This window comes from Callospermophilus lateralis, chromosome 3, assembly GCF_048772815.1.
Source record: "Callospermophilus lateralis isolate mCalLat2 chromosome 3, mCalLat2.hap1, whole genome shotgun sequence".
Classification (NCBI taxonomy): Eukaryota; Metazoa; Chordata; class Mammalia; order Rodentia; family Sciuridae; genus Callospermophilus; species Callospermophilus lateralis.
The window spans coordinates 108,992,893-109,018,137 of record NC_135307.1 but is presented as its reverse complement, the minus strand read 5'-3'; the positions used below and the strand labels follow the sequence as shown (position 1 = coordinate 109,018,137).

The 25,245-nt window shown below is 41.2% G+C and overlaps 1 pseudogene; it reads right to left on the bottom strand.

Moving 5' to 3' along the window:
• Positions 1-7,160: 7,160 nt before the first annotated feature.
• LOC143394774 (RING finger protein 11 pseudogene) lies at positions 7,161-17,567 on the bottom strand (annotated as a pseudogene).
• Between the last annotated feature and the right edge of the window lie 7,678 nt (positions 17,568-25,245).

Below are 25,245 nucleotides of genomic sequence, written 5' to 3'. Positions count from 1 at the left end.
AAGTGCAAACTAGTCCACAATGACTTAAAGCTGATCAGTGAATTCCTGGGGATGGGAATTAAGTGGGGGAGAGTTAAATTTCCAAGGAGCATGAGGATACTTTTGGGGGGTTTGTACAGATGATCTCATGGGTGTGTACATATGTCAGAACATTAAATTATACAAATTAAGTGTACAATTAATTGTATGTCAACTCTATCTCAAAAAAGCTGTTCTAAAAAATGGCAACCCAATCTCATATATTTTTTTAATCATTCTGGCTCCTGTGAGGTGAAGGACTGAGTAAGAAGGAGTAAAAGTAGAAGCTGGGAGTCCCTGGAAGGCTGACACAGCCTCTGGGTACGATGATGGTGGCTGAGGTGACAGTGGAAGTGAAGGATTTGAGAGAGATTTTGAAATCTAACCCACATGTCTTGTCAGTAGTTTGAATGTAAGGTAGGAGGGAGGTGGAAGTCCAGGATGGCTACCACATTTCCGACTGCAACACTGAGTAACTGGGGAAGCCTGGGCCAGGGACAGACCTGTAGGTGGTGGTGGGCGAGGAATAAGTTTCTTTTTTATCTATCCATGGAAATGGCTGAGCTCCATGAGAAGGCTCTGGGTGGAGATAAAATTTGGAGGATGTTAATGAACAAATCGAATCTTAAGGCCAAGTGAATGGATGAGATCATGGAGGGAAAGAGAAGAGAAAAAGAAAAGAAGTCAGAACTGAGCCTGGACCACTTCAACATTTAGAGATCACCTGTAGGAGGAGGAACCAGAAAAGCATATCAGGAAGGGGCAGCTGGGGAGGTTCAAATCAATAGAGCCGTATTGATTTCCTGTGGCTGATACAACAAAACCCCACAAAACGGGTGGCCTAAGACAACCAGAAATTTCTTCTCTCCCAGTTTTGGAGGCCAAAACCTCAAAATCAGATCACTGGGCTGAACTCAAGTTGTTGGCAGGGCTGCACTTCCTCTGGAGGCTTGAGGGGAGATTCCGTTCTTGACTCTTCCAGCTCTGGCAGATGTTGTCATTCCTTGACTAGAGGCCATTTCACCCCAGTCTCCTTCTCTGTGGTCTATAACTTCCTCCTCTTCTGTCTCAGTCACCTCTCCCTCTGCCTTAGTCTCTTTCTCTCTCTTTTTTGTAGCAGGGATTGAACTCAAGGGTGCTTAACCACTGAGCCACACCCTAGCCCTTTCTTTATTTTTCATTTTTGTGATAGGGTCTCACTAAGTTGCTTAGGGCCTCACTAAGTTGCTGAGACTGGTCTTGAACTTGTGATAACAGGCATGTGCCACCACGCCTGGCTCTGCCTTATCATTACAAGAACACTTGTCATAGAGTTTAGGGTCCACCTAGATAAGCAGGGGTGTTCTTCTCATCTTACGATCTGTAATTATATCCACAAAGGCCCTTTCTCCAAATAAGGTCACTTTTATAGGTTCTGTGAATTAGGTTGTAGTCATGCCTTTGGGAAGTCACCTTTAAACCTACTTATACGCTCTGAAAGAGTGACTAGTTGAGTAACGCAAGACAGGAGGACTTCCTGTGTCTAGTCTAGCAAGAGGGACCCAAGAGATCAAGAGTAGGGTGTAGGAGCCCAGTTTCTAGTCTAAGGCCTGGAGTATGGGACAAGGCTGCAGCTGGCCTGAGCATGTGTGGGAGAGCCTCATGGGGAGGGGAGGTACTGCAGACAGGACTCTCCCAGTCCTCCCAGTCCTGACTCAACATCTGGCAGGGGCCCTGCACACATCTGCCAGAGTGATCCTGAAGCTGTGGATCTGTTCATATCACTTTCCAGGGGGAGACCAGAACCCTCACCTAGCCTACGAGCCCCAGAGGCCTGGCCCAGCCCACTTCTGCAGTTTTAGGTCATACTTTCTGTTACTGCTGCTTCCAGTCACAGGGTTGCCTATTAGGCAACTGTCCCTCCTGTGGCCAAGGCCTGTTGTTTTGTCTGTTGGAAGGTTCTTCAGCCTACTTTACCCAGTTAGCATCTGCTGATGCTTTAGATCTCAACCCAGATTTCTCTGCTGCAGGGAATCTCCCTTGGTTTCCCGTATGTTATGTAAATCCTTATGGCTCCCTGTCCCCATCTTCTGTAGCACTATCAAGGTATATATTGTAGGTATATTTGTAATATTATTTTATTTGTTTTTATTAAGAGACAGGGTCTCACTATGTTGCCCAGGTGGGCCTTGAACTCCTGGGCTCAAGCAATCCTTCTTCCTCAGCTTCCACCTGGTACCATAGGCATACACCACCATGCCTGGCACTGTAATATTATTTTATTGATGTTTAATTCTACCTCTAAACTGTAAACACCACAAAGGCAGGGTGTGGATTATTTACCACTCTGTCCCAGGTGCCTTGTCTAGTGCTTAATACGGACAAGGGGTGTATGTAGCGATTTTTAAAACATGTCTGCAGATTTTTTGACATTCTTCCCATAGAGAGGTAGAGTCTGTTTGAACTTCCTTTAATTATGTGCTGGTTTAATGACTTATATCTAATTAACAGAATTTAGCTGTGTGATACCTGGGGCTGAATGAAGAGTACTTCCTGGCATGCTCAAAGTGCTGGGTTTGATCCCTGATACCACAAAGAGAGAGGGAGGGGGAGAGAGGGATAAAACATGGCTTGTTTACTTTCTTTTTGAATGCTCCCAATCAGAACTAGGCTGCCATGCTATGAAGATGCCCATGCCATAGAGAAAGGCCATATGGAGGTATTACAGCCAAAAGTCCCTCTGAAAACCTAGTCCGCAGTCAGCATTAGCTGTCAGACATACTGAAGAAACCTTTGAGATGATTCCAACCTATCTGCTACCTGACTTAGGCTGTTTTCTGTTGTTCTAACAAAATACCAGAGGCTGATTACTTTATAAAGAAAAGAGGTTTGTTTAGCTCACAGGATCGTGTACCCTTCTGAGGTCAGTGTACTCAGTGATCTAATTCCCCCCCACTAGACTCCACCTCTTAAAGGTTCCACTACGTCTCAACATCACATTGGAGATAAACTTCCAGCACATGAACCTTTGGGGACATAATCAAACCATATTCAAATCATAGCACCATCTGTGCAATCCACATGAGAGATTGAGTGCGAACTACCTGAGTCCAGTTACTCCTAGAACCATGCAAGATAAAGATAAAATTATTATAATAACTATTGCATAAACCACTAAATTTAGGGATAATAAGTTAGGCAGAAGTAGACAGAGGGAACAGGGTCCAATATTTACTGAATGAATTAATGGGGAAGAGGTTGGTTGAAGGAACACTGCCTGTGTTTCAGTTTTGTGTAGGCTTTAGTTGACAACTCCCAGTTTCTCCTTCCCTAAGAGGTCCTGAATATTCTGAAAGACCCAGTTCAGAAACTCAAAGGTCTGCATTTCTCATAAGTTGCCCAAGGGGAGAGCCCCAGAGATTCTCTGCTTAGATCAGGAAAATGGCAAGGCTGTCAAAAGTTAGCTTTGATGGGGACTTCAGAGAGCATGTGTTTTATGGGACTTCTTAACTTTGAGCCCATAGATGTTTCAGAAGAGCAAGAACATACATTTTTGTATTATCTTTCTGGGGAGAAGTTCTCCAGGCTTCAACAGGTATTAGATTCTCAGAAGAATTTGTGTCCCAGAAGTGTTAACAAAAACTAATATAGTACAACTATCTCTATGTCTCTTAGATTGAGAAACTGAGATCATTACATTTTCTGGTAATAAGGTGGACGAGCTACCATAGATAAGCTTCCTTCTGAAAACAATTCTGAATAAAAGAAAAAAACATGAACTTAAAAATACACTAATGTGCTAGGCACGGTGGTGCATGCCTGTAACCTCAGTAACTTGGAAGGCCGAGGCAGGAGGATCACAAGTTCAAAGCCAGCCTCAGCAGATTAATGAGGCACTTAGCAACTCAACAAGACCCTATCTCTAAATAAAATATTTTTAAAAAGGACTGGGGACATGGCTTTGTGTTTAAGTGCCCCTGGATTCAATCTCTGATACCAAAAAAAAAAAAAAAAAAACCCCACTAATGAGCTGGCAAGAAATTGAGGAATATTCAGGCTCCCAAATTCAATAATCCAGAGGTGAGCTGAGATGTGAAACAGACTTTTATTTTAAGGATGTTTTTATTTTATTTTTTATTTTTATTTCTATTTTTATTTATGGATTTATTTTTTTGATACAGAGTCTTATATATTACTGGTCTTGAACTCTTGGACTCAAGAGGTCCTCTTGTCTCAGCCTCCCCAGTAACTGGGATTATAGGTCATAGACCTATACCATCATGCCTGACTTTTTTAAAATTTATTTTTTAGTTATAAGTTGACACAATATCTTTATTTTATTTTTATGTGGTGCTGAGAATCAAACCCAGCACCTCATACATGCTAGGCGAGGGCTCTACCTCTGAGCCACAACCCAGCCTCATGCCTGACTTTTTAATAAAAAAAAAATTATTGTGCCAAAAAAAAAAAAATGAGATCTATCTTTTTATGTTTTTAAGGTTCTAGTACATTATTAACTGTAAGCACAATGTTGTACAGCAGATCTATAGAACTTTTTCTCTTGCATGTTTGAAACCATCATTTTTATTTTTTAACTCAGAAAACTTTGAGTTTTCATGGCCTCATGGGGATGAGCTGATTGCAGAGAATGAGTGGCTTCCTAGTAACTGACTCTCCAACAAATTAAGGCATCCTGTATTGTGGTTTAAATATGTTCCCCCAAAGGACATGTGTTGGACACTTTATTCCCAATACAATACTGTTGGGAGGTGGGGCCTAGGGCTCCACCCTCCTTAATGGATTAATGCCAATTTATAAAAGGACTTAAAACTGCAAGTTCAATCTCTTGCTCATGTGGTGTAGTTCCAACATGTTATGATGCAGCAAGGAAGTCATCACAGATATATCCCTTTGATCCTAGACTTTCTAGCCTCCAAAACTGAGCCAAATGAACATCTATTGTTTCTAATCTACCTGGCCTCAGATATTATATTACAGCAGCACAAAATGGACAAAGACCCTGTTTTTAGTGTTTGTTGATATTCATGGTATAAATGTTCCCATCATGGTGGATTTCAAGCTAGCAATGGTACTAGGGACTTTTATGCAAAATATTTGGGTTTTATGAGCTGATGAAATAAATTCATCTCTACTGAGGAAAACTCAAGGCCCCTTCAAAGTGGGAACACTAATAAAACAGATGTAAGCACCACTATCTCCCAACAGACTGAAAAAAAATGCTTATCTTTTTTTTTTTTTTTATAGGTTTCACAAATCTTTTTTTTTTTTTTTAATATTTATTTTTATGTGGTGCTGAGGATTGAACCCAGGTCCCGCCCGTGCTAGGGGAGCGCTCTACTGCTGAGCCACCATCCCAGCCCCCAGAAATGCTTAACTTAATTTCCCTGTTTTCAGGAGAAAAATAATATCCCCTGTTTTAGTCAGCTTTTTTGTCACTGTAACCAAAAGACCCAACAAGAATGATTAGAAGAGGAAAAGTTTATTTGGCTCATGGTTTCAGAGGTCTCAGAATCCATAGATGGCTGACTCCATTACTCTGGGCTCCAGGTGAGGCAGAACATCCTGGGGGTGTGGAGGAGGCAAGCATCTCAAGACATGGCAATCAGAAAGCAGAGACAGCTCCACTCACCAGGGACAAAACATAAACCCAAAGGCATGCCCCCAGTGACCTATCTCCTCCAGTCACACCTACCTTCTTCTTTTTTTTTTTTTTTTTTTTGCTGTTTCCTCCAAATTTACTTTATATAATCAGATGGATATAAATTAATGAACAAAAATTTAAGCAAGATACATTAACAATTTAACAGAACCCAATAATCTAATTTCTTCCAATTTTTCTCAAATTCATTTGAGTGTTTCCATCATGGTGCTCATAAGGAAATCAAACAACATATGGCTACTACAGTTGAATGTCAAATTAAGTATTTATGACATACTAAATTCTTCTATAATACAATTATGAAGAATCTTTAAGGAACTTATGTTTTGTATGTAGAAAAGTGTTAGAGTCAAACATTCAACTCCACAAAAATAAGAAACATTTCTGATTCCTCTGTTAGGTGTAGACTGCTTCTCCTTTTGCTAATGAATGTTTTTTAGCTGTAATATCACTGAGCTGAACAAATAAATCACCTTGAATACATAAGGAAAAATAAATACATGCTAAATGGATAAACTACATCTTTACTAGACCATCTCTACCTCTAACACTTCAGAAGCTTAGAGATTTAGAGTATTCTTACATTAACTGCAAGAAAAATTAAAGGAGAAATTCCTTTTTTGAGATCACAACTATGAAGTCATGTGGTTATAAAATTCTGCATTTGTGTGCAAAACATGAATCACATTTACCTTTATTCTCCCTACTTAGTCTTGTCAATCACCTAGCAGGACTTAACAGATACCTTTCAAAGAAACAGAGATTGAGATGTGTTTATATAACTTCAATAACCTCATCACTATAGTAATGAGAGATGCAGTATCCTTTTGCTATGGTTCAAGACAACAGGGAAGGAGAGATCACAAGAAAGAGAAATCAAAATTATTACAACTGAGAAACTACTTCTCATTAAGTTTTACCATGGTGCCACCTTCATTTTTACATAAGCATGGTGGCATAATTCAAGCTCAATAAATCGGAAATTTTAATATTTAAAATTTACCTTGACTTTCATTTATCACCATATTAACAACCAAAAGAATTAGATAAAACACATAGGAAAGGGTAATATTAAACCCACCTTGCTGAGTTGATTTATTGACACATTAACTCATTTTTATATAGAAAAGGGATAGTGCATCTCAGTTTGCTTACAAGCTAGGAGATCGCTTAAAATTCTGCATTTCCTAACTGCAAACAGAATATAGCACTTACAACAGGTTATAAATAAACTGGTTTTCAAGCATAGAGCCAGCCCCAATGATAATACACTATTTAAAAAGACCTAAGGCAATGAATTCCATTTCCAATGGAAAAAAAGAACTGTGCAAACAAGCTTAAAACTACTTTTTTTGTGTGTGTGTGTGCCAGTGTTATAAAATGTAGCTTTTAATAAAACCTTGACCCAAATGCCATTAACTTCAGAAAAAAATTTGGTGGAGAGAAGAAAGTTATTTCACTTAGGAAAAATAACCACTATCTTTTTTCCTAATCTTCAACACACACAATTTAAACATATACAGTTGCTTTAACACTTTACACAATTCCTATGTACTGGAGCAATAACAAGGTCTAAATACAATTATATTCTTAAACACTGGGTCAAGGCTTTACATAAAAATACCATCCTACTTTCCCCCCCTAAGTTTCTAAAATATCACATACTTTCCTCAACATCTGCAGCCATCCAGGAATTTTTAGGAAACTTTTTGTGCATGATCTTAATTCCTAATCCCTGGCTCTTTGGGCTCAGTGACGAAAGATCAAAACCACCAAAAATGATGGTTCACTTGAAGTCAGACGAGAGACCCTGGCTCAATTAGTCTCATAGGATGAGAGCAGTGCTACATCAACTGGCTCCATGCAGGAGGGGCACGTGAAGGATCTCATCAACCAGTCATCTATACAGTCCAGGTGATAGATGTACATGCACGGCAGAAATCGAATTGGGTCCCCATAAACAAAGTCCATCATACAGATCACACACTCCCAGATCTTTTTTTCGGATCCATCTCTTCCAGGGTCATAAACTCCTTTAGGCAGATGCTGTATAAGGCCTATTCTTTGAGCTATCCTAATTTGTTCCTCTTCAGTCAGCTGAGTTGCTAGCCGAGTCTGGCTAGGTGTTGGATGATAAACTGGAACTGGAACTTGTTCCTGATATGGCGGTGGCAGCTCCTGATCTGGCTCGGTCCCCTCGCCAAAGCTAGCCCGGTCGGACTGAGAAGGGAAATGTCATCCGAGGTGGGGGATTTGAGGCAGTTCCCTATCTTCCAGGGCTAGGGCATGTGATCTCTGCACCGTTCTGACGGTCTTCACACACACACCTACCTTCTTACATTTACCACCCACTTAATCCCTATCATTGGATTAGTCCACTGATTAGGTTAAGGCTCTCATAACCCTATCATTTCACCTCTGAAAATTGAACTTTTGGGGGACACCTCATATCTAAACCATAACATTCCCTAAGAATCACAAATCTATACTATTTAATAGCCTGAATTTTTTGTTTTCAGGGGGTTCTGGGGATTGAACTCAGGGTCACCCGACAACTGAGCCACAACCTCAGCCCTATTTTGTATTTTATTTTGTTGTTGTTGTAGTTGTTGTTTTTGTGGTGCTGGGGATTGAACCCAGGACCTTGTACATGTGAGGCAAGCACTCTGCCAACTGAGCTCTATCCCCAGCCCTTGTATTTTATTTAGAGTCAGGGTCTCACTGAGTTGCTTAGTGCCTTGCTTTTGCTGAAACTGGCTTTGAACTCACCATCCTCCTGCCTCAGCAGGGATTACAAGCATTCTATAGGCATGCGCCTCTGCACCCAGTTTATCCTGAAATTTTTAAGTTAGCCTTCGATTTAAAATGGTCCCAGTCTGATAATGCCCACAAACATCAAATGCAAACCCTCTTGGAAAAACCCTCTTTATCCTGGACCTCAAGGAATTCTTGCAGATAATTTCAAAGAAATAAACAGCTCCAAGGTGAAAACTACAGAATATTGAGCAAACAATAGTCCGTGGAAACAAATCTGCATAGACTTCAGATAGTGAACTTTTCAGACAAGCAAAAAATAATTACGTTTAAATGCTTAACAAGGGCTGGGGATGTGGCTCAAGCAGTAGCGCGCTCGCCTGGCGTGCATGTGGCCGGGGTTTGATCCCCAGCACCATGTACAAACAAAGATGTTGTGTCTGCCAATAACTGAAAAATAAAATGTTAAAAGTTCTCTCTCTCTCCCTCTCTCTCTGCCTGTCTCTCTCTCTTAAAAAAAGAAAAATGCTTAAAAAAAATGCTTAACAAGTAAAAGAGAAGCCTGAGTCTGATGGGGCTTCTTCTGTGGTGGCACATCGTTGGAAACACCTCAGAGGACAACTTGGTGGCTTTGCTTCACTCACAGGACCATTTGTTAAGTTTGTGGGAAGGAACTAGACAGCTAACAGAAAGTATGAAAGATCTAATGAATATTTTTTTACATTTAAGTATTGGCATATCCTACAGGTATGTAGTATCCTGAATGTGATGGCTTAGGAATTGTAAAAGTAACCCAAAAGTAAATTGCTTGAAGAAATTGGATTTCAAAGATCCTAGATGGGGAATTCTGAAGTTGTCATCAATATATTCATAATTCAAATGGAGATTTTTTTTTTTTTTTTTTGGTGGTAGTGGTGCCAGGGATTGAACCCAGGGCCTTGTGCATGCGAGGCAAACACTGTACCAACTGAGCTATATCCCCTTCTCCAATGGAGATTTTAAAAGTCCAAATAAAATAACCATGGGCTGATGGAACAACTGGATTAAGATCAGTTCTTTTTAAAAAGGCTATCTTGGGGCTGGGGATGTGGCTCAAGCGGTAGCGCGCTCGCCTGGCATGCGTGCGGCCCGGGTTCGATCCTCAGCACCACGTACAAACAAAGATGTTGTGTCTGCCAATAACTAAAAAAAAATAAATATTAAAAACTTCTCTCTCTCTCTCTCTCCCTCCCTCTCTCACACTCTCTCTTTAAAAAAAAAAAAAACAAAAAAACTTTAAAAAGGCTATCTTGAAGGTAAATCTTTTTTTTTTTTTAATTAATTTTTATTGTAGGTTGTTCAAAACATTACATAGTTCTTGATATATCATATTTCACACTTTGATTCAAGTGGGATATGAGCTCCCATTTTTACCCCATATACAGATTGCAGAATCACTTCAGTTGCACAACCATTGATTTACATATTGCCATTCTGGAGTCTGTTGTATTCTGCTGCCTTTCCTATCCTCTACTATCCCCCCTCCCCCCTCCCCTCCCCTCTTCTCTCTCTACCCCCTCTACTGTAATTCATTTCTCCCCCTTATATTTTCCCTCCTTTCCCCTCACTTCCTCTTGTATGTAATTTTGTATACCCCTGAGGGTCTCCTTCCATTTACATGCAATTTCCCTTCCCTCTCCCTTTCCCTCCCACCTCTCATCCCTGTTTAATGTTAATCTTCTTCTCATGCTCTTCTTCCCTACTCTGTTCTTAGTTACTCTCCTTATATCAAAGAAGACATTTGGCATTTGTTTTTAAGGGATTGGCTAGCTTCACTTAGCATAATCTGCTCTAATGCCATCCATTTCCCTCCAAATTCTATGATTTTGTCATTTCTTAATGCAGAGTAATACTCCATTGTGTATAAATGCCACATTTTTTTTATCCATTCGTCTATTGAAGGGCATCTAGGTTGGTTCCACAGTCTTGCTATTGTGAATTGTGCTGCTATGAACATGGATGTAGCAGTGTCCCTATAGTGTGCTCTTTTTAGGTCTTTAGGGAATAGACCGAGTAGTGGAATAGCTGGATCAAATGGTGGTTCCATTCCGAGCTTTCCAAGAAATCTCCATACTGCTTTCCAAATTGGCCGCACCAATTTGCAGTCCCACCAGCAATGTACAAGAGTACCCTTTTCCCCACATCCTCGCCAGCACTTGTTGCTGTTTGACTTCCTAATGGCTGCCAATCTTACTGGAGTGAGATGGTATCTTAGGGTGGTTTTGATTTGCATTTCTCTGACTGCTAGAGATGGTGAGCATTTTTTCATATACTTGTTGATTGATTGTATGTCCTCCTCTGAGAAATTTCTGTTCAGGTCCTTGGCCCATTTGTTGATTGGGTTATTCGTTATCTCATTGTTTAATTTTTTTAGTTCTTTGTATATTCTGGATATTAGGGCTCTGTCTGAAGTGTGAGGAGTAAAGATTTGTTCCCAGGACGTAGGCTCCCTATTTACCTCTCTTATTGTTTCTTTTGCTGAGAAAAAACTTTTTAGTTTGAGTAAGTCCCATTTGTTGATTCTAGTTATTAACTGTTGTGCTATGGGTGTCCTATTGAGGAATTTGGAGCCCAACCCCACAGTATGTAGATCATAGCCAACTTTTTCTTCTATCAGACGCCATGTCTCTGATTTGATATCAAGTTCCTTGATCCACTTTGAGTTAACTTTTGTGCATGGCGAGAGAAAGGGATTCAGTTTCATTTTGTTGCATATGGATTTCCAGTTTTCCCAACACCATTTGTTGAAGATGCTATCCTTCTTCCATTGCATGCTTTTAGCCCCTTTATCAAATATAAGATAGTTGTAGTTTTGTGGATTGGTTTCTGTGTCCTCTATTCTGTACCATTGGTCCACCTGCCTGTTTTAGTACCAGTACCATGCTGTTTTTGTTACTATTGCTCTGTAGTATAGTTTGAAGTCTGGTATAGCTATACCGCCTGATTCACATTTCCTGCTTAGAATTGTTTTTGCTATTCTGGGTCTTTTATTTTTCCATATGAATTTCATGATTGCTTTCTCTATTTCTACAAGAAATGCCGTTGGGATTTTGATTGGCATTGCATTAAACCTATAGAGAACTTTTGGTAATATCGCCATTTTGATGATGTTACTTCTACCTATCCATGAACAGGGTATATTTTTCCATTTGAAGGTAAATCTTGAAATTAAGCTTTAGAGGAACTAAGGTTACTTTGTTGAGCAGTGAAGGAATTACAGCATGTGAAATTCCTTAAATGAAAATTTATTGACTTTAAATAATTTTGCCTACTGTTATGCATTTAAATTTTTTAAAATCCTTTACGTTGTGGGGCTGGGGCTCTAGCTCCAGTAGTAGAGCACTCACCTAGCACATGTGAAATACTGGGTTAGATTTTAAAATTTAAAAATATAAAAATAAATAAATAAATAAACTAAATGTATTGTGTAGAACTATAAAAAATTTTTAAAAACCCTTCACATTGTTCAATAAAGAAAGAGAAGCTTGAAAATTTGAGCAGGGAATAAGAGACTGATGAAAGGCCAAGTATATCTGAAGAAGAACAAATAGAATGTCTGTCTAGAAATTTAAACTATCAAAACTAAGTCTACCACTAGTTTATGGTGGCACGTGTCTGTAATCTCAGTGGCTCAGGAGACTGAGGCAGGAGAATCAAGAGTTCAAAGCCAGCCTCAGTGCTTCACATGGTGCTAATAAGCTCAGAGAGACCCTGTCTCTAAATAAAATACAAAAAAAAGGTCTGGGGATGTGGCTCGGTGGTTGAGCACCCCTGGATTCACTACTTAGTACCAAAAAAAACAAAAACAAAAACAAACAAAAAAACCCCCTTTGTCTACCAATACAATAACTGGGTTTAAAAGATGATTAGATACAATTGAGTACATCAGACTCAGTATAATTAGAGCTGGAAGACACATCTAAAGATATTCTCTCTCTATTTTTTTAAATTAAAAAATTTTTTAATTTAGAATTTTTTTTTTTAGCTGTAGAGGAACACAATACCTTAATTTATTTATTTATATGTGGTGTTGAAGATCTAACCCAGTGCTTCACACGTGCTAGGCAAGCGCTTTATCACTGAGCTATAACCCCAGCCCTGAAAATATTCTTTAAAATGCAGCACAAATAAAAGATGGAAAATATGAAAATGTAGTTCAAAGGCATGGAGAAGGGGGTGAGAAGATCCAAGGAACATATAATGCGAGGTTCCAGGAGAGGAGAGGGAAAATGGGCAGAGGCAATGTTTATTTGGGGAAGAGCCCCTGTTTTATTTTTTAAATTTATTTTGCAGTGCCAAGGATCAAACCCAGAGCCTCTCATATATGCCAGGTAAGCGTTATATCACTGAGCTACATCCCCAGCCCCATAGGCAATATTTAAATAGTGGCTAAGACTCATCCAGAAATTCATCAGTCCATAGACTCAAGACTCTAATATACCACCTAAAAGACAAAAAGAGACCTGTTACTAGCCATATCATTGTGAAAATGCAAAATGCAGATTGTTTTCAAACTGGTGACAATTAGACTAAAACAGCTGATTTCTTAAAAGCTGGAAGACAGTGGAATTGTATCTTCAGTATGCTGAGAAGATGACTGTCAAGCAAGAATTCTAAAACTAGAGAAAAAATATTTTAAGAGTAAGAAAATATAGTGGCATGATGAGAATAACAAAAACTATATTTGCCACTAACAGGCAGAAAGAAATCATTCCAGATGGAAGGAATGAGAGTCAGAAAGGAATGTGGAACAAAGAAAGTGGTGTGTATATGGGAAGACGAAGCAAACATTGAAAAACAGTAGTAGCAATGGTTAGTAGGGTTTTAAAAACAAGATAAAATTCAAAGATGTAAAAGCAGTAGTGTATAAGCTAAGAAAGGAGAAATTTGACTTCATTCTAAGGTTCCTGTACTATCTGATAACAAATTAAAGATACTGATTAGTTTAGACTTAGACAAAATGTACATGTTAAATGTCTAGTGCAACCACTAAAAATAGCAAAAAATTATAGTAAAGGAGAAAAGTGTAATAATAAAAAAAATAATCAAGAAATCAAGAAGAAGCTGGGCATGGTGGTGCCTACCTGTAATCTGAGCTAATCAGGAGCCTGAGGTGAGTGTTTTAAGTTTGAGGCCAGCCTGGGCAATTTATGGAGATCCTATCTCAAAATAAAATGAAAGGGGTTGGGGTATAGATCTTGTAGTAGAGGGCTTGCCTAGCATGCATGAAGCCCTTGGTTCTTCCTCAACGTCCCATCCCCCAAAGCAAGTTAAAGAAATCTGGGAAAATATAAAATAATAAGTTATAAATAAACAAATATGTCTTTGCACATGAGCAAATATTAGTATTTTAATAAATATAAGTGGATTAAATGATATGGTTAAAAGAAAAAAGATTGCCAGGCTAGACAAAGCAAATGAATCCAGTTACAAACTGTTATCTTATGAGAGACCACAACTAAAATATAATTTGGAAATCTTGAAACTAAAAGGATGGGGGAAAAATCCATAAAATACCAACTATAAAAGGCTGACATATTTACACTAATTTTAGTAAAAATGGAATTTTGGGTAAAAAGTCTTATGAGAAACAGAAGTATTAGTTCATAATAATAAAAGGTCCATCAGAAAGATAGAACAACCACAGATTTATAAACACCTAACAGCATAACTTCAAAATACATAAAGCAAAAGGAAAGCAATGGAATCAAAATAAAAATAGACAAATTTACAACATAGTTGAGAGTTATTAGCACACCTCTCTCAACAAGTAGGTCAAACAATCAGTAAGGAATTGGACACAGGTCCGTAGAGGGAAAGTGACACGCTCTCCTTCATTTTCCACATATATTGAGTGCCTCTCATGTCCCAGACACCACACTTCTTTTTTTTTTTTTAATTTGTTCTTTTTTTTCTAGATTTTAAAAAATATTTATTTGTAGATGAACACACAGTATCTTTATTTTTATGTGGTGCTGAGGCTCGAACCCAGTGCCTCACACATGTGAAGCAAGCACTTCACCACTGAGCTACAGCCCCAGCCCCTTATTTGTTCTTTTTAGATATACATGACAGTAGAATGTATTTTGACATATTATGCACACATAGAGTATAACTTATTCTAAGTAGGATCCCATTCTTGCAGTTGTACATGCTGTGGAGTTACCCTGGTCATGTGTTCATATAGTAACATAGGATAGTAATGTCTGATTCATTCTACTGTCTTTCCTATTCCCATCCTCTCTCCCGTTCCAACGTTTTCCTTTGTCTAATCCAATGAACTTCTGTTCTTCCCTCCCCACCTAGTGTGTTAGCATGGGCATATCAGAGAGAACATTTGGCCTTTGGATTTTTTGGATTGGCTTATTTCACTTAGCATGATAGTCTACAGTTCCATCCATTTACTGGCCTGCAAATGCTATAATTTCTTTCTTCAGACTCCACACTTTTATGCTTGGTCATTTAATCTATAGAGAAAAGAATGCTTTATGGGCAGGATTTTATAGTACCATTTTACAAACGAGTGGGCTGAGACTTGGAGAGGTTAAATAATTTGCATAAGGTGCTCTTCCTCAGAAATCTTAAATGTCACGTTCCTAATAGTCTTCTATCTTCCTTCTTAGACAATCTTAACTCCCTACAACTCTTCCTTGATCTTTAACTTAATAGAGACCTCTAGCTCCAATCTTTCTGCTTCCTCCATTCCCTCTTCCTTCTTCCTCAGTCTGGATCACTGGAGGGTCATGTGAATTCTTCCCTTTCCAGTACCTCTGATTCTCTTGCACTCCTATTCTTTGGGGGCTCCCCTCATCTCTGCCTTTCCCCTACAGTCTGCCTCTCCTGAATCTGAGAACGGCTAGCCTGCTGAGCCCTGCTGTAGAGAACTGCCCATCTTAACAACTTCCGCAGTTTCTATATCCTTTTATCTCCACTGATGCTGAGACTTTGCTCCATCAGCCTCTGCTCGCCCCTTATTTCTGACCCCTTCTGCATTGGTGCTTTCTCTTAAGCATAACAAAGTTGCTCGAGTGTCTTCCATTCTGTAAAGGGTTCTCTTCTTCCCTTTCTGGCCACTTTGTGACTACTTCATTCCTCTATCCAAATATCTTTGAAGGGCACTTAATGCTGTCTCCACTTTCTTGCCTACCTTTCCTTCCTTCCCTATCCTTTGTAGATGGCTTCAGCCATCATCCCCTGAAAATTCTCCTAAAACCACCAAGAACTTACCAATTACCAAGTCTAAGAGATATTTTGTCAGTTTTTAATTTTTTGTAACTGGATTCCCCCAGATCTTAATAGCCTAAGGACATAACTTACAAGTTACTAGAATAAAAATGAAAGAGTAGGCACCCACATTCCATCTGCTCTTTGTGTCCTCCTGCTGAGGTGGATGAGGAGCCCCTTCCACCCCTACATAGTTTACCTACATGTTTCTGAGAGTCCTCAGGCGGTGACTCATGTAGGTTCACAAACACCCTGATCCAGGCAGGGCTTCTTCACAGCCCTGCCTTTTCCTGTCTTGATGGATGCAGAGAGCTATTTAAAAAAAAAAATGCAGTGAGGAATACCACCATGGAGGGGGAAATGTTTCTGCTTTGAGAGTTCCCAGAGCAGAACTGACTTGCTCCTTGGAATCATTCATATATATTTTAATACTATATCCCAAAGAACTCAGATGTGAGTGCAGGGGGACCAGACTAGGAGGTGGATTCATCTCTCAAGGAAGAATCCTTGAAGAATCCTGCAACTTGGCTACCCAATGTCCATAACCCTTCCCTCCTTTCCAAGTGTCCCCACCCCACTCCTTGTTCAGGCCTCCGCTCTCCTCTGAGTGGCTGTATACTTTAGAAAAATTATCCAGGTATAACTCATGGGGAAGGTTGCCATTAGTCACTGTCATCAAAGTGATACCAATTTCCCCTATTAGTGATTGTATTAAGCTTGGTCTTTGTATTATGGGTTGTCCTATTTCATAGGCTGAAAATCTAAAACTAAGGGTCCCTGGGTTCAAATAATGTCTTTGAGGTAAAAGCTGACCCTGGATTCTAGCTTTTATTTCTTTATGACCTAAGTATTCCTTGCTTCATTACTAGCTCATCAATGCATTTAATACATACATATATATATATATATATATATATATATATATATATATATATATTCCAGTACCCCATCTCAGTGGGATCTCAGGCATCCTTGGGGTCATATTTTTGGGGAGATGGGTGGTGTGATGCTCTTGATCATCAAAGCAGCAGCCAGCTCCTGTAGTCACATTAGAAAGTGCTTTCCCATCAGAGCAGTCCTTGCTAGCTGTAGCTGTGACAATTGTATGGAGAGCTATTAAATACACTAATTTCCCAGTCCCATGGCATATCAGTGACCAGTCTCTGAGGTGGGTCTGGACTTGGGTACTTTTAAAAACTCCCCAGGTGATCCAAATCTGCAGCATTGAGACTCACAAGGACCTTGAAGATAAGCAATGTCATTCTCCTACAAATACTTTGCTTAGGCAAAGCCACTTAGCCAAGGCCAAAGGGCAGGTGAAAGGGATGGCTTTGGGGACTCAGATGGAGCCAAGCAGGTGTCCCCCGCTTTGTCTCAGTGATTCTAGCACCACGACGCCTCAGACCAGCTTGGGCTCTCACTTCATTGGCTGGGAAGACTTTCTGCCACCTCTTTTCCAGGACTGGGCTGTGGCTGCTCCAAGACCCAAAACACGGGTGGGTCATCTCCACTGGTCCAGCCTCAGCTCCTCTCACTGGAAAGGCGCGCCCTTTGGTGAGGGGGAGGAAGCATTTTTGAGGTGAAATGTTGTATAACAGCCAGGAATGGAAAATATTAAAAGCCCAATGGCGCCAACAAGGTTCGTGCCAGGGCCAGAAAGTACAGAGGAGAGGAGGGACATCCCTGCAGTGGAGGGCCCTGGGGGTGTGGAGGGGGTCAGCCAGAGGCCACCCACACCCTGTATCCCGGGCTGCCTCCATCTCCTGGGCCAAGGGAATGTCCTAGGGTGATGACCCCAAGGGAAGCTCCATGGGCATATTAGGCGTGGTGTACCCCATACTCCAGGGAAGGTAGTGGGCATAGTGTGGCCCATTGGGCGTGTGGGAGACCAGCCATGTCCACACATAACTCCCGATCTTCTGGATGCTTGGATGCCAAGAGGAATAAGACATGCCAAGAACCTCTGTCCTCTAGGGCCTCACCATTGAGAGGAGGAAGGCAAGAAAACAATGTCAGTAGAATGTGATAAACACTCTGCTGGAGGAGAACACAGGGATTGTGGGAAAGAAGAGGGACAGTTAGCTCAGCCTGGGGCCACGAGGAAGGGTTTCAAAGGAAATGGTGGGTACCTCAGCTGAGTCTTGATGCAAATAGATATTGTAAGAAGTTTCACAAAGCAGATGTCTGGGTATGTGCCCTTGGGAGTTATCTCAAGAAAAAGATTTACTTATAGAAACACAAGCAGATGGATTCATTCTCCCCATGGGGAGTCCCCCTTTCCTACTGCTCCCATTACGGTTCACACCAGACACAATTATGGGGCAGTTTAGTGTACCAGATGTCTTGGTGAGAGCTGTTCCTGGAAGGAAAATGTTTTAACAAGAACTGGGGGTAGAAGATGAGTTCGCTGGGTGGATAGAGATCTGCAGGGTCAGGACTTCGGAGCCTGGGGCATCTGCTGTACTGAAAAATGGGAGAAGGGTCTGGAAGGGGATCTAAGGAGCAGTGGTGGAAGAGGAAGAGGAGAGAAGGAGCTGGAGTAGAGGTGGCCCCCTTGGCCAAGTCTACTGACTCCCAAAAGCTCAGTGCGTGTGCTTGCTTGTTGTGAGTACCAAAGGGGGCAGACTTTGTGTTGAAGTTGTAGAATGGGAGAGAAAACCTGAGTCATTGTGACATACCCAGTTGGGCCTGCACACACCTACACAGCTACAGTTATGGACACAACCACTTCACAGGCGCAGGCCCTGGTCCCCTGGGTTGCTGTCGTGTGCACCAAATCTTCTCAGATCCCCCATTAACTGGAGGAGCTGCTGCCTCTCCTCACTCCAACACCATCTTATGTGGGTCTTGAGACCAGCAGCAGGAAGGAGAGCGTTCAGGAACCTGGGCCATGCTGTGTGTGGGGTCTGCTCTGAGCACTTCCTGGAGGTTCCCACAGCAGGGGAGGATGCTCACCCACAAAACTGCCTAGGCCTTGGGGTAAGGGCTGGGCCTGCATCTTCAAGGGAGCATGTCTCAGTGTCTCGGGGCAAAGCCAGAGGCCCAGAGGTGGGACTGCAGTCCCCTAGGTTCATATCCTGGTGAAATGCCAGGGAGGCTTCTGGAGTGGAGGGAGGAACCTAGACACAGACAAGAGAACAGTCTCTTGCCCTGGCTCTGCTCCTTCCTCTGTCAATGGCCTTGATAAGCCCCTTTCCTATCGGGATCTATGAATATATTATTTTGAGCCACGTGCCAAGAACACAGAGATAAATAATACAGTCGTAACCTTCAGGAGCTCATCATCAAGTAAGGGGAGACAGAGCATTCCTGGGGGAACAGAGTACTGCAACGTGGGGGGAATCAAGTGGGAAGCAGGAAGCTCAAGGAGCAGAGAGGTATGGGCTGGAGTGCTTAGGGTGTGTGTGAGGGTTTCAGATGTGAGGACAAACCTCAAATAGTGCTGGTAACCCTCGCAGTGCCACCACACTTCAGGTCCCCTTCTAGCTGTACCTGTCCCCTCCCTGACTCCTATTTGGGGAAGCAGGACCCCTGTGTTTGGCCAGGAGCAGGCACTGGCTCAGGCTGGTTCTCTGGCCCAAACCAGCCCCAGATGAGCCTATCATGAGCAAAATGCAAGTTGAAGCTGGGCTCACATCTGTAATCCTAGTGGCTCTAGTGGCTGAGATAGGAGGATCAAAGCAAGCATAGCAACGGCAAGGTGCTAAGCAACTCAGTGAGACCCTGTCTCTAAATAAAATACAAAATAGGGCTGGGGATGGGCTCAGTGGTCAAGTGTCCCTGAATTCAATCCCCAGTACCAAAACAAAACAAGAAAGTGGAGCCACTACACAGAAAGAAGCAAACACACCGAAGGAGAAACACCAGGAACCTGAGAGACAAGGACCTGTTCAGAGTTCCCAGCTCCAGGTCCTTATACCTTTATAAGTCCCTTTTTTCTCAGGATGGCCTGAGTGAGTCATCATTCTTATTCTCAGAAGTCATGACCATTAGAGCCCCTTCATCTTCCTGGTGTCCTGGAGGGAAGATAATAAAGAGAGCTACCAACTCCACCATCCTCCATGAGGGGCCAACAGTGATACAATGGAAAGATCAGAGGATGGAAATTAGGAGACTTGGTCTGTGCTCTCTCCACGGACTATGATCAGGCTCAGGCCAAAACGAAAAACAACAGCAGCTTTGATGGATGAAGCAGCAGAAAAGGGAAGGCTGCCGATGCGCTCTCCTGGCATCTTCCCTATTTTTAGTGGAGGTGGATTGTATGAGTGTAAAAGATTCAAAACCTGGGCAGGGGTTGTGGCTCAAGAGATAGAGCGCTCACCTAGCACACATGGGGCACTGAGTTTGACCCTCGGCACCACATAAAAATACAATAAAGATATCGTGTCCACCTAAAACTATAAAAAATATTTTAAAAAAGATTCAAAACCTGTCTGGCCCAGAAGCCGCCTGGGAGATATGAGAGTCATTATAGGGGAGGGGCCGTTCTGAACCGAGCATATGTGCTTGACAATCAGCAATCTCTGGTGTAGTTCTCAAGGACTCATGTCTGAATCCTGGGGAGATCAGAGACTGTAAATAAAAGGTCAAAGAGCTATTCCACTGAATGAACAGTCTGTGTCTTATTTGAGCTAAGCAGCCCTGTTTTGGGATCAGGTAAGAGAGATGTTTATCCCACTACTGAACTTGGTGTACTGAGAAAGCTCTATAGAGCTAAGATCAATGCCACAGGGTCACATTGTTAATGGGGGCTTTGTTTTATTTTTTATTTTGGGGATGGAATCCAGGGGCACTCTTCCACTGAGCTCCATCCCCAGCCCTTTTTTACTTTTGTTTTGAGACAGGGTCTTGCTAAGATCTTCCTGCCTCAGCCTCCAAAGTATCTAGGATTACAGGTGTGGGCCACCATGTCCAATTAGGATAGTCTTTTCAACAAATCGTACTGGAACTATTGAATATCTTCGTGCCAAAAAGAAAGGAACCTTGACTCATACTTCATATCACATGCAAAAGCTAGTTCAAAATGAATTCTAGACTTAGAGGCAAAACCTAACACTCCTAGAGAAAACATAGAATAAAATCTTTTCAACTCTGAGCTTTTAGGTCCAACATCAAAAATACAGTCTATAAAGTAAAAGTTGATGATAAATTGGAAAGATAAACCACAGATGGAGAAATATGGTTACAAAACACATATCTCATAATATGCATATTCAGAATATGTAAAATTCATGTGAACCTCATTCATAAGAAAATAATTGACCTAATTATGAAATAGGCAAAATATTTGAAAAGATAATTTATCAGAGAAGATATATAAATGGTAAATAAGATGTTCAATATCATTGGTCACTAGGTAAACGCAAGTTAAAAACACAACGAGATCACACTGTGCACACATTAGAATGGCTGAAAATAAACACTGAAATATAAAACTTTGATGATATTGAGTGCCAATGAGAATACTGAGTAGCTAGAGCTACTCTGCATTGCTGGTGGAAAGGTAAATGGTGCAGGCATACTGCAAAACAGGTTAGCAGGTTGTTTTTGTTTTTTTGTGTCAGGAATTAAACCCAGAGACAGTTAAACACTGAGCCACACCCCCAGCCCTTTTTATGTTTTATTTTGAGACAGGATCTCACCAAGTTGCTCAGGGCCTCATTAAGTTGCCCTCTTGATCCTTCTGCCTCAGCCTCCCAAGTGGCTGGGATTATAGGGTGGGCCACCGTACCTGGTGGGTTAACAGTTTTTATATGGTTAAATATATACTTGCCAAACAACTTCACTCTTAGATATTTACCCAAAAGAAATGAAAAACATGTTTAAACAAATACCTGTACACAAATTCTTATAGCTAAAATGTAATTGCTAAAAACAAGATAACCTACAAGTCTTTCAAGTGGTAAATGGATAAACAAACTGGTATATCCAAACAAGAATACTACTTAGCAATAAAAAGGAATGAACTGGGTATGGTGACACATTCCTATGATCTCAGTGGCTTGGAAGGATTGCAGGTACAAAGCAAGCCTCAGCAACTTAGCAAGACCCTGTTTTAAAATAAAAGGGCTGGGGATGTGGCTCAGTGGTTAAGCACTTCTGGGTTCAATCCCCCAACCTCCAAAAAAAAAAAAAAAAAAGGAATGAACTACTGATGCACACAACATGGATGTTTTTTCTATGTAAAAGAAAGCAGATTCTAAAAGGCTTCCATCATGTGATTTCATTTATGTGACATTTGCCTCAAAAAGGCAAAACTGCAGGGAAAGAAAACAGATCAGTAGCTGCCAGCTGCTGGGGCTGCAGTGGGGGGTTGATTGTAGAGGAAACTTCTGAGGTAATGGAAATATTTTTCTCTCTTTTTCTTTTCCCTTTCTTTCTTTCTTCCTTTTTTTTTTTTTTTAAACCACAAGTGATTTACTATTGAGTTAAATCCTCAGCCCCTTTAAAAATTTGGGACCGGGTCTTGCTAATTTGTTCAGGATGCCCTCAAATTCTTGATCCTCCTGAGTTAGCCTCCCAAGTAGCTGTGATTATAGGCATGTACCATCACGCCCAGCAAAATATTTCATATCTGGGTTATGATAACAGTTGTGTGATTATATTATATTATATTTGTGTAACCATATAATTCAAAAGGTTGAATTTTACAGTAAGAAAATTACACTTAAATTTTTAAAAATTAGGAGTTGGATTCAAATTCCTCTCCCTTACTATGTCTTCTCTGCCACTACCCAACATCCTATCCTCAATGATCTTGTTCTCTTGGGCAAAAAATATCCCACTTCAGGCACCCTAAACATTGCTTTGCTTCTGGAACAAAAGGAAAATGGTCTACTAACAATGGTTTCTGCAGGGCCATGTGTCTGTTTTCATCCCTCTGTCCCATTCTGTCCTTCTAGGCCTGATCATCAAGGGCCAGCCCTTCCTCTCTAACCTCCATTTCCTCTTCCCTGCACTGGAGTCTTGGTAGTGACCTTGGGAAGGGACCAAATCCTTATGGCCTAGTCACTGTGTGGATGAAAAATTCTGCTTGTTAAGAGGAAGGTTCCTCACACTCAACTTCTCACAGTTCTAGCCAGTAAGATAGCCACGTGTCCCAAGAATGTACGGCCTGCGAGGGCATCTACTCGACATCCTCTTCTCCTGATCCCTGACCAAGACCACTTCCTCTCACTGCCTCAGGCTCCTCTGAGCTGCCAGCATCTTGGAGGGAGCTAAAGCCACACCACACCCAGAGCCATCTGGGTCCTCTCAGGGGAGTCATGAAAAGAGGCCCCAGGTCACGGGATGCACAGCAGCAGTCTGCTGGATGCACAGGCAAGTTGTCAGATGACCAGGGCAAACACATCATGGTGTGAACTGACAGGGAGATGGGAACACTCTTGAGATGATACTCTGATGAGTTTGCACCCCCTAATCCTACATAAAATTGTGAATGGGCTGCTCATGAATAATAACAGAGGGCACAGTGGGGACACGATGATGACCACCTGTAGAATATGAACTCATTGGTTCACGTCACTGGAATTTTTCATAGAGAAATGCTATGGTGACTGTGAACACTTGGTGGTAAGCTTGTTTAGCATTATGGCAACAGAGTGTGAATTCCATAGTCAGAAGTGAATGCACTTGGGCCTCTGGAGGGTTGAACATGTTGTTGTAAACATAGTGAACACTTGGGAGCTGGGGTTATGGTTCAGTGGTAGAGTGCTTGCCTAGCATGTGTGAGGCACTGGGTTCAATTCTCAGCACCACATATAAGCAAAGAAATAAAAATTTTTTAAAAATCCATCAATAACTAATAAAAATATTTTTAAAAAATATAGTGAACACTAGTAGATGCTGTGTGCAATTATAAGGCTCTGGTTGTGTTGAATGCACCATAGGGACACAGAGGTACCCTGTTTCAAGGTCAAGGAGCCAGAGTATGCATAACAGAGGGTAGAGAGCTCTATTGGACATGTTTGGGGGCATACGCTTGGCCCAGGACCTTTTCTCTGGGAGTCTGCTCCCTGCTACAACCTCTGCTGTGTGAGCAGACCCTAACAGAGCATGCAGCAGCCAATGGTGGCACGCGTGCTTCTGAAGGCTTCTTTTCTTTTCTCCCATTTTCTAAGCTGGAATTGTTGTGGTTGCTCAGTTTCATTCAGCTTCTCTGGAGGGTGTGGATATGGTTACAAGGTGTGGGTCTGCAACAGAATAAATGGTGGGTAATCTAAGGTTGACAACCATTAAAGGGGTCCCTGTGGCTGTCTTTTCAATGGGCACATGTTATTTTTACTTCCCAGCATCCATTCTTTCTACTTCTAGTGACAGTGTCACAACTTTTCTTTGGGGAAAAAATTCCAGGGGGGCCAATCTATTCCCCTGGCTCTAGAAGGGGGCTGATCAGAGCTTTTTATTCCCTGCTTATGGGCACTGGGTCAGGAATGGGCCAATGAGAATCTTTCCCAGGACATTTTTCAAATAATTGAGAAGAGATGCTCTTTCCACTGGGGATTTGAGATGTGCTAGAAAGGAGCCTAGAGCTACTGGGAGATACTACATGAACTCAGCCTCTGTTCCAGTTATTGCTACTATGTAAAAAACTACTCCAAATCTTAATGGGTTAAATGACAATAATTTTATTATATCCCACAGATTCTATAGGTCAGAATTTCATGAAGGACTTGACTGGGCATTTCTGCTTTTTGAGGTACTGATTAAGGTCACTGAGTGACACTTCACTGATGGATGAGTTGGTCTAGAGGACCCAAGACATCTTCACTCACATGCCTGGTGCCTTGGCAGTAATGGCTTGGAAGGTTGGGCTCACTGGGGCTACCAACCAGATTACTTGCACCAGGCCTCTCAGTATGGTGTCTCAAGATAGTTAGACTTGACTCTCCCCAGAGTGGACATCCCAAGTAATCCAGGTGGAAGCTGTATGCCATTTTTTTACCTAGCCCTAGAAGTCCACCTCAAACTATTGGTTACAACCAAGTTAAGAGGCCAGCTCAGATTTATTGTGAGGGAAATTAGATTTTTTTTGGTGTCTTATAATTATACGTAATAGTGGGAGTCATTATGTCATAATCATATGTGCACATAAACATTTGCTCAATCTCCTTCCCCAGAACCTTCCCTTTCCCTTCCCTCTTCCCTCCACTAATCCACTTACTCTACTCTACTGATCTCTCTTCTATTATCCTTATTATTTTAATTAGCACATATGTATATGCTATATGTTATATGTATATAGACTCTATTTTTATGGCATAGTATAGTCATATAGTACAGGAACATGAGAAATGGGAGATATTACTGTAGTTATTTGGGAAAAATAGACTGATAAGTCCTCCTCAAAAATAAAACTATTACAGAGGAAGTAGTTGAGATATGGAAAGAGAACAATTCTTTTTTCTTTTTGTTTTTTGCGGCATTGGGATTGAACCAGGGGCTCCTTACCACTGAGTCACATCTTCAGACCTTTTTATTTTTATTTATAGACAGAGTCTTTAAGACTGGCCTACCTCAGTCTCCCAGGGATTACAGGCATGAGCCACAGC